At 38.5% G+C, this 11,765-nt stretch overlaps 1 protein-coding gene across 1 annotated transcript in view; it reads left to right on the top strand.

Annotated features, from left to right (window-relative positions):
- The window catches only part of diaph1 (diaphanous related formin 1), a 53,847-nt gene that overhangs the window by 16,590 nt on the left and 25,492 nt on the right, over positions 1 to 11,765 (top strand). The gene's annotated exons all lie outside the window — the stretch shown is intronic.

Here is an 11,765-nt window from a genome sequence, read left to right as displayed (position 1 = left end):
TTTCACCATTTCTCTCTCTCTCTCTCAAATTCAAAGTTGCTTTATTAGCATGACTATGGGAACAGTGTTGCCAAAGCTACTGTTACATACATCATGACATACAAGAACATAAGGTGGGTACATCAGGGTGGGGTTGACATAACATATCTCTCTCTCTCTCACTCACTCACTCACTCACTCACGGCAGTAACTTACCAATAGCAAGATGTAATCTGTGTCCGAAACACTGGAGCCTGGTCCATTCGTTCAGCTGTGCTGCTTTCACCATATTTGACGCGTTGTCCGTCGTTATGCAGACAAGGTTGTCTTCAGGGAGATCCCAACACGCAAGCCCCTCTCTCAGGCCAGCAGCAATGTTTTCCCCTGTGTGGTCTTCGGGGAAGTAGGCCGTTTGTAGGCTGCGAGCTTCGAGGTGGAGGTCTTCGGTAATGTAATGCACCGTCAGACTTTGATAGGGCTCTGCTGTACGGCTTGACCACATGTCTGTTGTCGCCGCAAAAAACTCAACAGCCTTTAACTCCGCTGCGACCCTCCGCCTACATTGCATATGTAGCTCGGGTATTGCAGTCTGACTGAAATACGTGCGGGAGGGCATTCTGTACCTCTTATCCAGTGTAGTTACCAAATTATTGAACCCAGGCTTGGTCACCGTATTGACGGGCATCATGTCTTTCGCGATGCAGTGGGTTACTGCTTTGGTGATTTCCACGTGCCGTTTTGAAGTGCGTTCATATGGCGTAACACCATCAAACAGTTCGGTCAGTGATCCTTGCCGAGTAACGTTACTAGGTTTATTCTGCACACTACTAGATTTTTTAGCCATACATCTACCATACTCTGTTTTGTGCCGAGTCTTAAGGTGCTGGTACAAATTCGTAGTGTTTCCGCGAGATGTAGAAACTCTACCAAGACAGGTTTTACACAGTACCTGACTCTGTGCGACATCATCTGTTTTAAACCCAAAATATTCCCACACGGCTGATGTTCCATTCCTCTTTGGGACTAGCATCCCCGCAGGCTCTGGTTCTGTTGAACCTGAGGCCATTGTGTAGGCTACAGCTTTGCTTGCTAGTTCACTCTCGGTAGACTGTTTCAAAACTTTGCTCCCCGTGTCACGTGACCAGAGTGCAGCCTCTGTGGTTAGACAATCTCGTTTGATCATATCACATGTTTTACTCGCGCATGTCACGTAAACGGAGTATAATCGCAGCGTATAATCGCAGCCTTTGCGGTTAGAAAATTGCACTTGATCATGTCGCGATATTATCGCAAATGCGATATATCGTTCAGCCCTAATACAAAGTTCCCGTCTCTTTGAAACATCAGCAGCATGGGCCAAGGAGTGAGCCAGATGGGCTGCTTACTAGGGCTGCAATGATTCATCGCCATAATCAATGACGCAAATATTATTGTTGACGCGTCATTTGTTACTGCAGTAGACTAATGGAAGCTATGGGGGGAGTATTGCTGTTTATCGTCTGCAAAGACCGCACCCGGTATGGAGTGCTGAAGAATGTTGAATCGTAAAACAGGATGACAGAAGAAAATGGAAAGGGAGATTTAAAAAAGAAAAAAAAAAAGTGAAAGCATTTTCACAAAGTTGAATGCAGACTGTGCAAAGTGGCATTTTCCTTCAATGGCGCTACTGCAGTGCACAAGCATTTAAAACACTGGCACCCTGGAGCAGTGATGTCAACTCTGAAAGGGTTAGTTTTTGAGAGTAAAGTTATTGCGTTGCATTGTTTGAGTTATTGTTTGTACAGTAATGTTTATGTTAATTTACCTAATGATGGTTACGAAGCGAATACTAGGGTTGTGCGATATGACCAAAATCTCATATCCTGATATAAAACATCTATCGTCCCGATAATGATATAAATCACAAAAATTTAACATTTTCTGTGAATCTCGGGCAGCTCGACTTGTGGGAAGTGTTTCCAGCTGGGCGTCGTGTACCTGGAGTCGAGTTTTTTTTAACCGATGCATTAAACTATACATTTTTAGACCTAAGTTGTAACAGCCGCCGTTTTCTTTGTGAGCATTTATTACACGGCGTGCTGCGGGGAAAAGCCTGTTCTAACGTTTGAGTCTAAGGGTTATTTTTTTAGCACCTGGCAGTAGGGCTGCTCAATTAATCGAATTTTAATCACGATTACGATCTGGGCTTTCAACGATCATTAAAAATGACTGAGCCGATTATTAGCCCCTCCCTCATGCTTTACTCTCGCGCTGCTCCATGTGGCAAATCAAGCGCACTGCTCTGCATTTCGAACACGCGTCACAACAATTAAGAGGATCCGAGGGAAGCTCGGAAAGCTAAGCAGAAGTTATTTGGAGAGGAGTGGACTGCCGTTGGTTGAAAAGAGAGGTAAAAAAACCCAAAACTTAAGTGGTGTGGAAACATTATGGCTTCGCGGAGTCAGACGTGGATCAAGTAGACACAGTGTGTAAACTTTGCTATGGTGTTGTAGCTGCACCACAGAGCAACACTGCAAAGTTCACATTTTTCATTTATTTCTTATATTGCAAACATTTGCACTGTTATCAGTATTTGCACACTATTTTATATTATTCTTTAAAGTCATTATTCAATACATTGTTATTGTTAAACCTTTAAAGCCGGTCAGAGCAGCATGCTCGTTTTGTGTAACTATTTTTAAATCCCTGTAGAACCTGAACGCTAAGCTAGCACAATAAATTTTTTTTCCATATGAAACCAGAGGAGTTGTACTTACATCTTATGCCATCAGCTTGTCCTCGGTCACGGTTTCCTTCCACATATAGCTTTGCAAAAATTGCATAAAAAGAGCTTGCAGGAACAAAAACATAATATTCCAGAAACACGCTTTGCCGATCCGATCCGATCAGCTGTTCTTAACACTTCCCACATTGAAAAAGACGTCAACGTGAACTATCGCAAGTGACGTCATTTTTGCGGAAAATGTCGTTTTTTACTTGTAGGCCTTAGAACTCGAATTGCACTGCTGGAAATAGTTTATTTTGATGCACATGCACATTCTTTGCAAATTTGCATCATAGGATTGTTTTTTTGTTTTTCCTGCAGTATATAAAAATTGCTGTATCTCCAAAAATAAAACTATGAAGACACTCAAAATAAATTTCCTGTTGTTGTAAACTATTTTTTGCAACTTTTTTGTATTTAAAGTTTTGAGGGATAAACCTCTTAAATTTCTCCAAGTAGAAATATATGTAAAAACAAAAACGATTTTCAATTTTTTTGTAGTTTATTGCACTTTTTTGCAATTAATGTAGTTACTATGGACTTAATGCATACACATTTTTAAAATATGGGCTATAACAGTTGTATTGATGTATAGCAACTTGAAATGCTCCCACAAATGGCACTACAGCATGTAAAAAACTAATATAAGCTCTGGCGGACGAAATAAATATCGTCAAATAATCGTGATCTCAATTTCAGTGAAAATAATCGTGATTATCATTTTTGCCATAATCGAGCAGCCCTACCTGGCGGCTCTTTTTTACTTCTCATCCGTAAATACTCTGCATATTCTTTCACGTGATTCAGTTTATTTTGAAAAGTGTAAACAGGATCTTGAGCTTTATTTTGAGAGTTTTATGTGGAAAATAAACAAGCGGACATGCTATGGTTTTACCGTCGTTGTTGCTAACGACAACACATAAAAACAGGCGCTTGTCCGTCCGTAGTGTGGTTATATTAAATATAAGAGAAAGAGAGAACTTTAAGAAATTAATATAGCCACTACAGTGACTATCAAAACGACGAAAAAATATTGCCATAAACAGTTTATTTTGTGACACCACGAAACAAACGATAGCGTAAAATGAAACTATAGATGTTTTTATATCGTCATCCGGTATAAATCGTTATATCGAACAGCCCTAGTGAAACACTATTTCAGTTTTTTTTTTTTTTTTTTTTTTTTTTAGCTAGTGAGTGAATGTGATAGTAAACCAGTAAACAGGAGTAGGTATGTCTGTGAAGGGTATCAGTCATCCAGGTCATCATAGTCTAAAGAGCTTGGAAAGAAAAGCGTCTGGACTTCTTTAAGTTCAGTTCTTTAAGTTAACTTAAACTTAAAGAACTGAACTTAAAGAAGACCAGACGCTTTGCTTTCTAAGCTCTTTAGATTAAACAGAAGTAGCTACTCTGTCTCCTAGCTTTTGTTTTTTTTTCTCTCACATTAATGTTAGCAGTTATTCAGAATAATAAACCTCTTCCACTTAATGTTAGGTAGTTAATCTGTGGGTTGGACCATCTGATATACAACCAAATTTAGTAATGGACTCTTCTAATTCAGTTTTGTTCTTTTTTTTTTTTTTTTTTTTTTTTTTGTAGTATCAAGTAAAGACATATAGAGGAGTTTGTCTTGAAAAGGGGTCATGCAAGTCTCAAATGTCATGTCATGACAGTGAGCATCTTTAACATGGTTATCAGCAGTTGGAACATCTCAGTGATAAGCTCAGGCAAACTTTCATGGTCAACATCCTACAGATCTTGAAGATGAGGTCTTGGGATCCGTTTTTAGTGGCTAAGCAAGCAAGGGAGCTAATGTATTGGGGATTGCAGTGTGTGGTTGAGAACCCACTGATTATCACGGTGCTGAGGTTTACCAATAGAGAAACTAAACTAACAGGAGACAAGCTAAAAATGGAAAAAAAAATATATATTTTTGTCATACATGAAGAATGAAGTTTAATGAACCACAGTCTTGCAGAAATCAGAGAACGTGAACATTACATGTCTGATAACACAGCACCCTGGGAAGCCAGGGGAACTGGAGTCCGAAGAACTACAGATAAGGCGAACGAGAATTACCTCTTTTTAGCCTCTGTTCTCCTCATCAGAGAGCTTACAGCTACCTGCCAACTGGTGATAACAGACAAATAACAGTTTCACAAGTTAACTTTATTCATTTTGTCTCTGAGCTTAATTATACTTGGGAAGAAAACGTATCACCTGTTGAGAATTCTGAATGTTTATTGGCTGTGTTTACATGTCCTGTAGTGTTGTGGTTACCAGGTGCCTTACACCCATACTTTATTAATCCAATATACAACAATATGTGCTAGTGATGCTCCTGGTGACTAATTTGTTAGTGGACAACATGGGGGGGAAAAAATATTTTTTACACTAGCCGACAAGTCTAAAACTAAGACACGCTCCCATTAAATTTGAGAATGTGTAATGTCAAAAGCTCATTAAACAAAAGTATTTTAAAGCATTAGTCACATTTTCAACAATGAATCATGTTATTTAACTGTGTGGCAGCTTGCATCATCAACATTGCATTTGGCAACAAAGAAGAAAATCACTTAAAATAAACTGATATAACCAGTTTTTTTAATACCATATTTAAACTATAAAAGATGTTAAATTATTATTAAAATGTGACAAATTAACATCCGAAAAAGGAATAAGCTGTCACTGAAAAGTATGGTGCAGCATGCCGTGCATTATGAACGATGCATGCTGGTGGAAAATTCATGACAGCCACTTAAATAAAAGTTGAAATCTAAAATAAAACAAATGGTAAATCATCCATTCATTTTCTTCTGCTTATCTGAAGTCAAGTCACAGGGGCAGAAGCAGGGAAGGCCAGACCTCCCTCTCGCAAGCCACCGCCTCCGGCTTATCCGGGGAAACTTTGACACATTCCCTGGCTGGCTGAATGAAATAATCACACCAGCGGTCTGGGGCTTCCTCCCAGTAGGACATACCCAGTTGGAACAAGTTATACAGGAGGTGTCTGTCTCAGCTAGCTCCTTTCAATATGGAGAAACGGTATTCTACTTTGAGCCCAACCAGAGTGACTGAGCTCCTTACCCTATTGCCAGGTGAAAAGCCCATCCACTTTTTAGAGAAAGCTAATTTCTCCCGCTTGGATCTGTAATCTTATTCTTATTATTATCCATCCATCCATCCATTTGCTTCCGCTTATCCTTTTCAGGGTCGCGGGGGGCGCTGGAGCCTATTCCAGCTGTCATAGGGCGAAAGGCGGGGTACACCCTGGACAGGTCGCCAGTCTGTCGCAGGGCTAACACATAGGGACAGACAACCATTCACACTCACTCGCACATTCACACCTAGTGGCAATTTGGATTATCCAATTAACCTATCCCCACAAGCTGCATGTCTTTGGACGGTGGGAGGAAGCCGGAGTACCTGGAGAGAACCCACGCAAACACGGGGAGAACATGCAAACTCCACACAGAAAGACTGTGGAATTGGTGGAATTGAACTCAGGACCTTCTTGCTGTGAGGCAACAGTGCTAACCACCGTGCCACCATGCTATTATTATTAATTAATTTATTTATTAATTAATTTATTAATTTATTTATCTATTTATTTTATTTTAATTTTTTTTGTCTTTAAGAGAACTAGCAATAATGGAGTTAACAAAAAAAATCAGGCTGAGAATAACAGATTTATGGCTTTTTCTCACCAATGATGCTCCATCTGGTGGCAGATAACTGCATAACATTAGGACAACTATTTACCAGCCTTGGGTATCAATTAAAATAAAAATGAAAAAATAGATTAAACAACTAGTATGTGTGGTACAGAGTAGTGACAGTAGCAATGATTAGTCAGTCGTGCACAACCCTATTTTATACGCTCTCATTTTTCCTAAAAAGTCCTTTATAAAACATCTGTCATAGGGGATCTTGGTTTGTTTCTGCCAGATGGTGGAGTTTATAAGGAACATCAAAAGTTCTAAATCAAAGCAAGGATGTTAATACGACGAATAAATTTAGTTCTTGCATGGAGCATGATTAACCATCAGTGCAGACAATCCACCACTTAAAGAAAGTGTAAAAGGAAACTCTTAGTTCAAACTGTTGCAAAACCTAGCTGTCTTGGGAGTTCTGCTCAAGCTGAAATGAACAGCCCTAAGCACAAATATGCCATCTGTCTGGAGAAGTTGGCATAATGCTAACATTGTCAATGTGTCAACAGTGTCTCGTGAGCTAAAGGAACACATGGAAATGGAAGCATCTGTTCTGGAGAAGAGAAAAACTCACTGGCCTACTTGAAAAAGTGTTGGTTGGGTGTGTGTGTGTGTGTGTGTGTGTGTGTGTGTGTGTGTGGTTTTTTTTTTTTTTTTTTTGTTGTTGTTTTTTTTGTTGTTTTTTTTGTTGTTTTTTTTATTTGAATTGGTCTAATAACACAACGAAGCAGATAATATATTCATCTAGTGATGACATGCTAGATCTAAATGTCTAAATGGTCTCTGAAAAGTGCCTTCTGGCAATATAAGCTAATGAAAAACTGCAACATGATGTGAAATTTGAAATATTGTCTTCTCCTTTTGTTTTTTAGGAACAAACAACCACAACCTGAACCACAACTGCATTCTTACAGGGACATTGGAATGTACAGGCCTTTGCATACAGTGTAGTCAGTTATAGGTTTGTCAGTTTGTGCATTGTGCATTTACATTTGAATATAATTTGGATATCTAACATGATAAATTAATATCAAATGGAGTTATAGCACAGAATTACACAGAACCTACAATTTCCAGAATATGCCCAGGCATATAAAAAGTATTGTATTTAAAATAGGATCTCAAAGATTAAATCAGTTGTTTGGAAATCACGTCCTATATCTCCAAGTAAGCTAATGTAGTATAGGTAGGTTTTATAGGTTTGACAGTTGTCTTCTTGTCATAAGATGAATATTATAGCTTGAGATTTGTAAACAATATGTGAATTAGGGTTTGTGTGTTAGCGGTGCTGTTGTGGGTTCCAATTGACATTCCTTTCTTGTTATGAGTTTAAATGCTCTGTGTGGCAGAGCATTACTTGAGACTTGGTCTGGATATAACTATTACTTGAAGCACTAACATCTTACCAGGGGCTTTTTTTTTTTTGTCTGTGTTAAAATGTGGTAAGAAGTGTGCAGTCTGCTGAGGTCTTTGAAGCGTTCAGTCATGAAACAAATCAGCTTCCAAAGGTACTGCTCATTTGGAGGCATCATAGCACCAGGCTAAGTGACTGAATTTCCAGTGAACCAGTGGAAATCTTAATTGGTACTTGTGCAGTTCATGGGTGTTACATATTGCATTTGTTCCATAACTTTAAAAGTAGGCTTAAAGACTAATAGCAATCAAATAATATCTTGAATGTTTGAAATTTGCATATGAGTAGAATAATATAATTTTTGAAATATAAAATCTTAAACAATGGGAATATATGTGTTATATATTAGAAATGGGTTGACACTACAGTTTGGTCCTTTGAATAGTGAGGATAAAAAAAGTGCCTCATTCAAGCTTCTTTGCTATAAGTGAGGACAGTGGGTGGGGGGTGGGGAAGTGGGGGTTGCTGCTAATATTGCAGGGTGATCAAGATAAAGTTGGTATTTAGGGGCTGATTGTATTATGTTAGTGCTTTTGGTTTGTTTCTGTTTTGACCCATATGAATGTAGAGTGCCTACCTCCACCCTCCTCCCACTGAGGTCATTGAATTGTGTGCTATTAGTATCTGTGACTCAGAGTTTCTGTCTTTAAATAACTTTTTATGTGAAACGCATTTCTAAAATCTCTGTCCTTTCTAAATTATAGGTTTAATCTTTTTTGTAAATATGAGTTGTTTATTCTCCCCTCCTCCCATTATACCCTACATAGAGCTTTGTATGGCTGCTGATGTGTGTTTTGTCTTTGTATTTCCTCATGTGCACTTGTTTGGCTTAGTTAAATTCTTTTGCAAGAGCACTCAAAGGCCAATGCTACTGCCCAGAAGTAATACTAGGGTTAATTATTGGGAATATTGACTTAAGAACAATGGGATTATAATTTCAGTTGTAACTGTATGAGTTTTATCACCAGTAGGGCAGGGCGATATGGCCAAAAATATTTATCACGATATATATTTGAAAATTTGCGATAACGATATAACTGACGATATAATTTCTGCGAGACAAAACACAACTCCACAACTTTACTAGCGCAAAAAACCCCCAATCCATTTATTTTACTTAAACAAGCAGCTGTTTTTTTATGTGCATTAAAGCTATATGAATTTTTAACAGTGCAAATGCAAATTCCTTTGTGAAATTTTAACCAAAAGGCATTTCCAGTATAAATGGGCTGACATATCCTGAGCATAACCATGTATAATATCCACTGAAGTTAAAAAGAGGTGCTTTGCTACATTAAACTGCAGTGTGCCAAATAAAAAAAGTCAAATATGTATTTTTCCGACAATAAGGTGCAAGGGATTATAAGGCAACAAAGCAGTCAGATAAATCAAACTTTATTCAACTCATTCTTCTTTCTTCCTCCACTTGCGTACCATTGATTCGTTAATGCTGTATTCTAATCACAGCTGCTCTATTCCCATGTTGTTGCAGTATTTTAATGACTAACCTCGTATTGTGGATGGATTATCTCAGTTCTCCTGACTGAAGTTTGGTCCGTTTACAGCATCCTGCCATGCGATTGCATTTGTCGCTAACCATCAGGAACCTTCACGTTAACTTTTATCGAGTGGAAAAGTGTTAGCGTTCATCCTTCAGCTTCACTGTTTGTTATGCTAACATAGCTGTGTCGCTAGCGATCACGTAACACATCATTAAATACCAGCTAGCCCAACTTCAGTAACCCTACAAATGTCACTGCTGTGTAGCTTCCTGTCTTCATATATGTTGGAAGTGATAGCAGAGCTGTACGTTTGATTTTTTTTTTTTTTTCAGAAATCTCTGTCAGAACATGCTGTATTATGCTTAGGTAACTAGCGAGCTAACTTCCGCTAACTTCTAACTCCGTTAAATGTAATGAATTCTGTTTCCATGAATGCCTGGATATTAAACATCATAGTTACACCTGGTAAAGCAGCAACGCTGATCGTTTTATTAAAGATGGAAGAATTTAGACAGTTTTTAACTCTCAGTGATGTTCGTTTGACTTCGGGACCTTAAAGTACGGAGTTTAGGATCCAGATTACTCCCAGATTTACGAGCACCTTAGTCCGACAAATACGGCAATAACGACAGCCCGCTTGCATGTTCTACAAAAAAATGTGCTTTGTTGTATATCTGACGGACAAACACCAAACCAGTTAAATTGCACCATTTTTACAAACTAATTCTGGTTCATCTGTTTCACTCAACAATCTGCTTTCCCCATTTATTCTCCGTTACCGCCGTGCTTTTTCGGCACTGCGCATGAGCGTTTTACCCATATTCTATCGCGATATTTCATTTTCTTATCGTTGCCTAGCATTGTACCGGTATTACCGTGAACGGTATAATATGGCCCAAATTATCAATTGATGTATGGAATGTTGCAGTTGTCTGCTGGAAAACTGTTGGTTGAGTGGGTTCCTCTTCAACCATCTGATGCTGTTTCACTGTATAAGGGCCTGAAGGTCAAGTCCATATGTTTAATTTTCTTACTGCAAGGCATTTTTTGACCATCAGGCCTTTGACGCTAATACAAATACAACAGAAATAACTTTGATAGGGGGAAAAAAATGGCAAAGATACAACCCTGTGTATTAAAATTTATTAGAGGTAAATGGTTAGAACCAAGGAATACTGCAACAACAACAACAAAAAACCTATTCATATTTAAAAGTTGGTTAAAATTTTTAAAATTTTGTCTGGTGTTTATGTCAGAGTAATTGCCGTTGAAGCAAGGACCGAGATAATTGTTGGTTTGGCAAATGCATGTCTCGTTAACAGCCCCATCTCACAGGCTATTTTCTGTGTTGCAGTGTTAACTGTATCTAATTAAGTAGATGGAATTGTCCTGGCTGTTTTTAAACATTTATTAAAACTATGTTGAATAATACTTACATTCTTGTTACTTGCTTGGTGGAAAGTGGGTTGGGGTGGTTGGGTTTTGTGTCTCCATTAACACAGTGGGGCAGGGATGAGGAGCAGTCATGCAGTAAACATGCCCCACTTGGACTGACATAGAATCATTATGTCTTCTGCGCATAGCCCATCAGTGCACTTAAATGCATCTTGAGTCTGTTGGTCAGTGAGGCAACTAGGAGCATTAAAAATGCTGACATCCAATTTGACAAGGTGCTGTAGACACTTAACTTCACAGGTTTAGTAAAAATATTATATTTGGGGGCTCCTATTTGCTTTTGCAATTTAGAATGGATAAAAAAAACCCAACTTAACACCCCCCCACACACACACACACACACACACACACACACACACACACACACACACACACACACACACACACACACACACACACACACACACACACACACGAGTCCGCTGTATCCATCTTAACATGCAGACTATTTCCTTTTTCTCTTTCTATAAAGCCATGAGACAAAAATGATTGCTGTGGTGTTAGTGAGTGCATTGTGCATTCAAAAGGCAGACGGCAATAAACCGGTGGTGACCATGTATGTTATATTTTGGTAGAATTATGTTTTTGTGATTTATTTGGTGTATTTATGTTATTTTGCAGTTCTTTCCCCACAGTTACTTAAGTATATTTATTTTTTGCCTTTTTGTTAGATTGAATATAGATACAGGAACATGATAAGTACCTGGCCTGTCCTGATTTCGTTTTTGCACAGGGCAAGATGTTTTATGCAAAGCTATTTAGTTGGACTACATAAACTCAAAGACAAGCCTGAGACACAATCAGAAAAATCAAAATGTGATCCACTAATAGGCAGGGCTTGACAGTGATCCGTAGCTGGTGACCGCTGATAAGTAAATCATGCTGACAAAACAAAAATTATGTAAATCCAGCTTAAGTTTCTGTTTAAGATCCTTAGG

The sequence above is a fragment of the Aulonocara sp. 'chitande type north' Nkhata Bay genome, linkage group LG2 (assembly GCF_057382095.1).
Source record: "Aulonocara sp. 'chitande type north' Nkhata Bay isolate Kocher_YH1m ecotype deep benthic linkage group LG2, A_spYH_male_GT1.1, whole genome shotgun sequence".
Taxonomy (NCBI): domain Eukaryota; kingdom Metazoa; phylum Chordata; class Actinopteri; order Cichliformes; family Cichlidae; genus Aulonocara; species Aulonocara sp. 'chitande type north' Nkhata Bay.
Note: the sequence above shows the minus strand (reverse complement) of the source record. Positions and strands in the feature narration are given on the sequence as shown.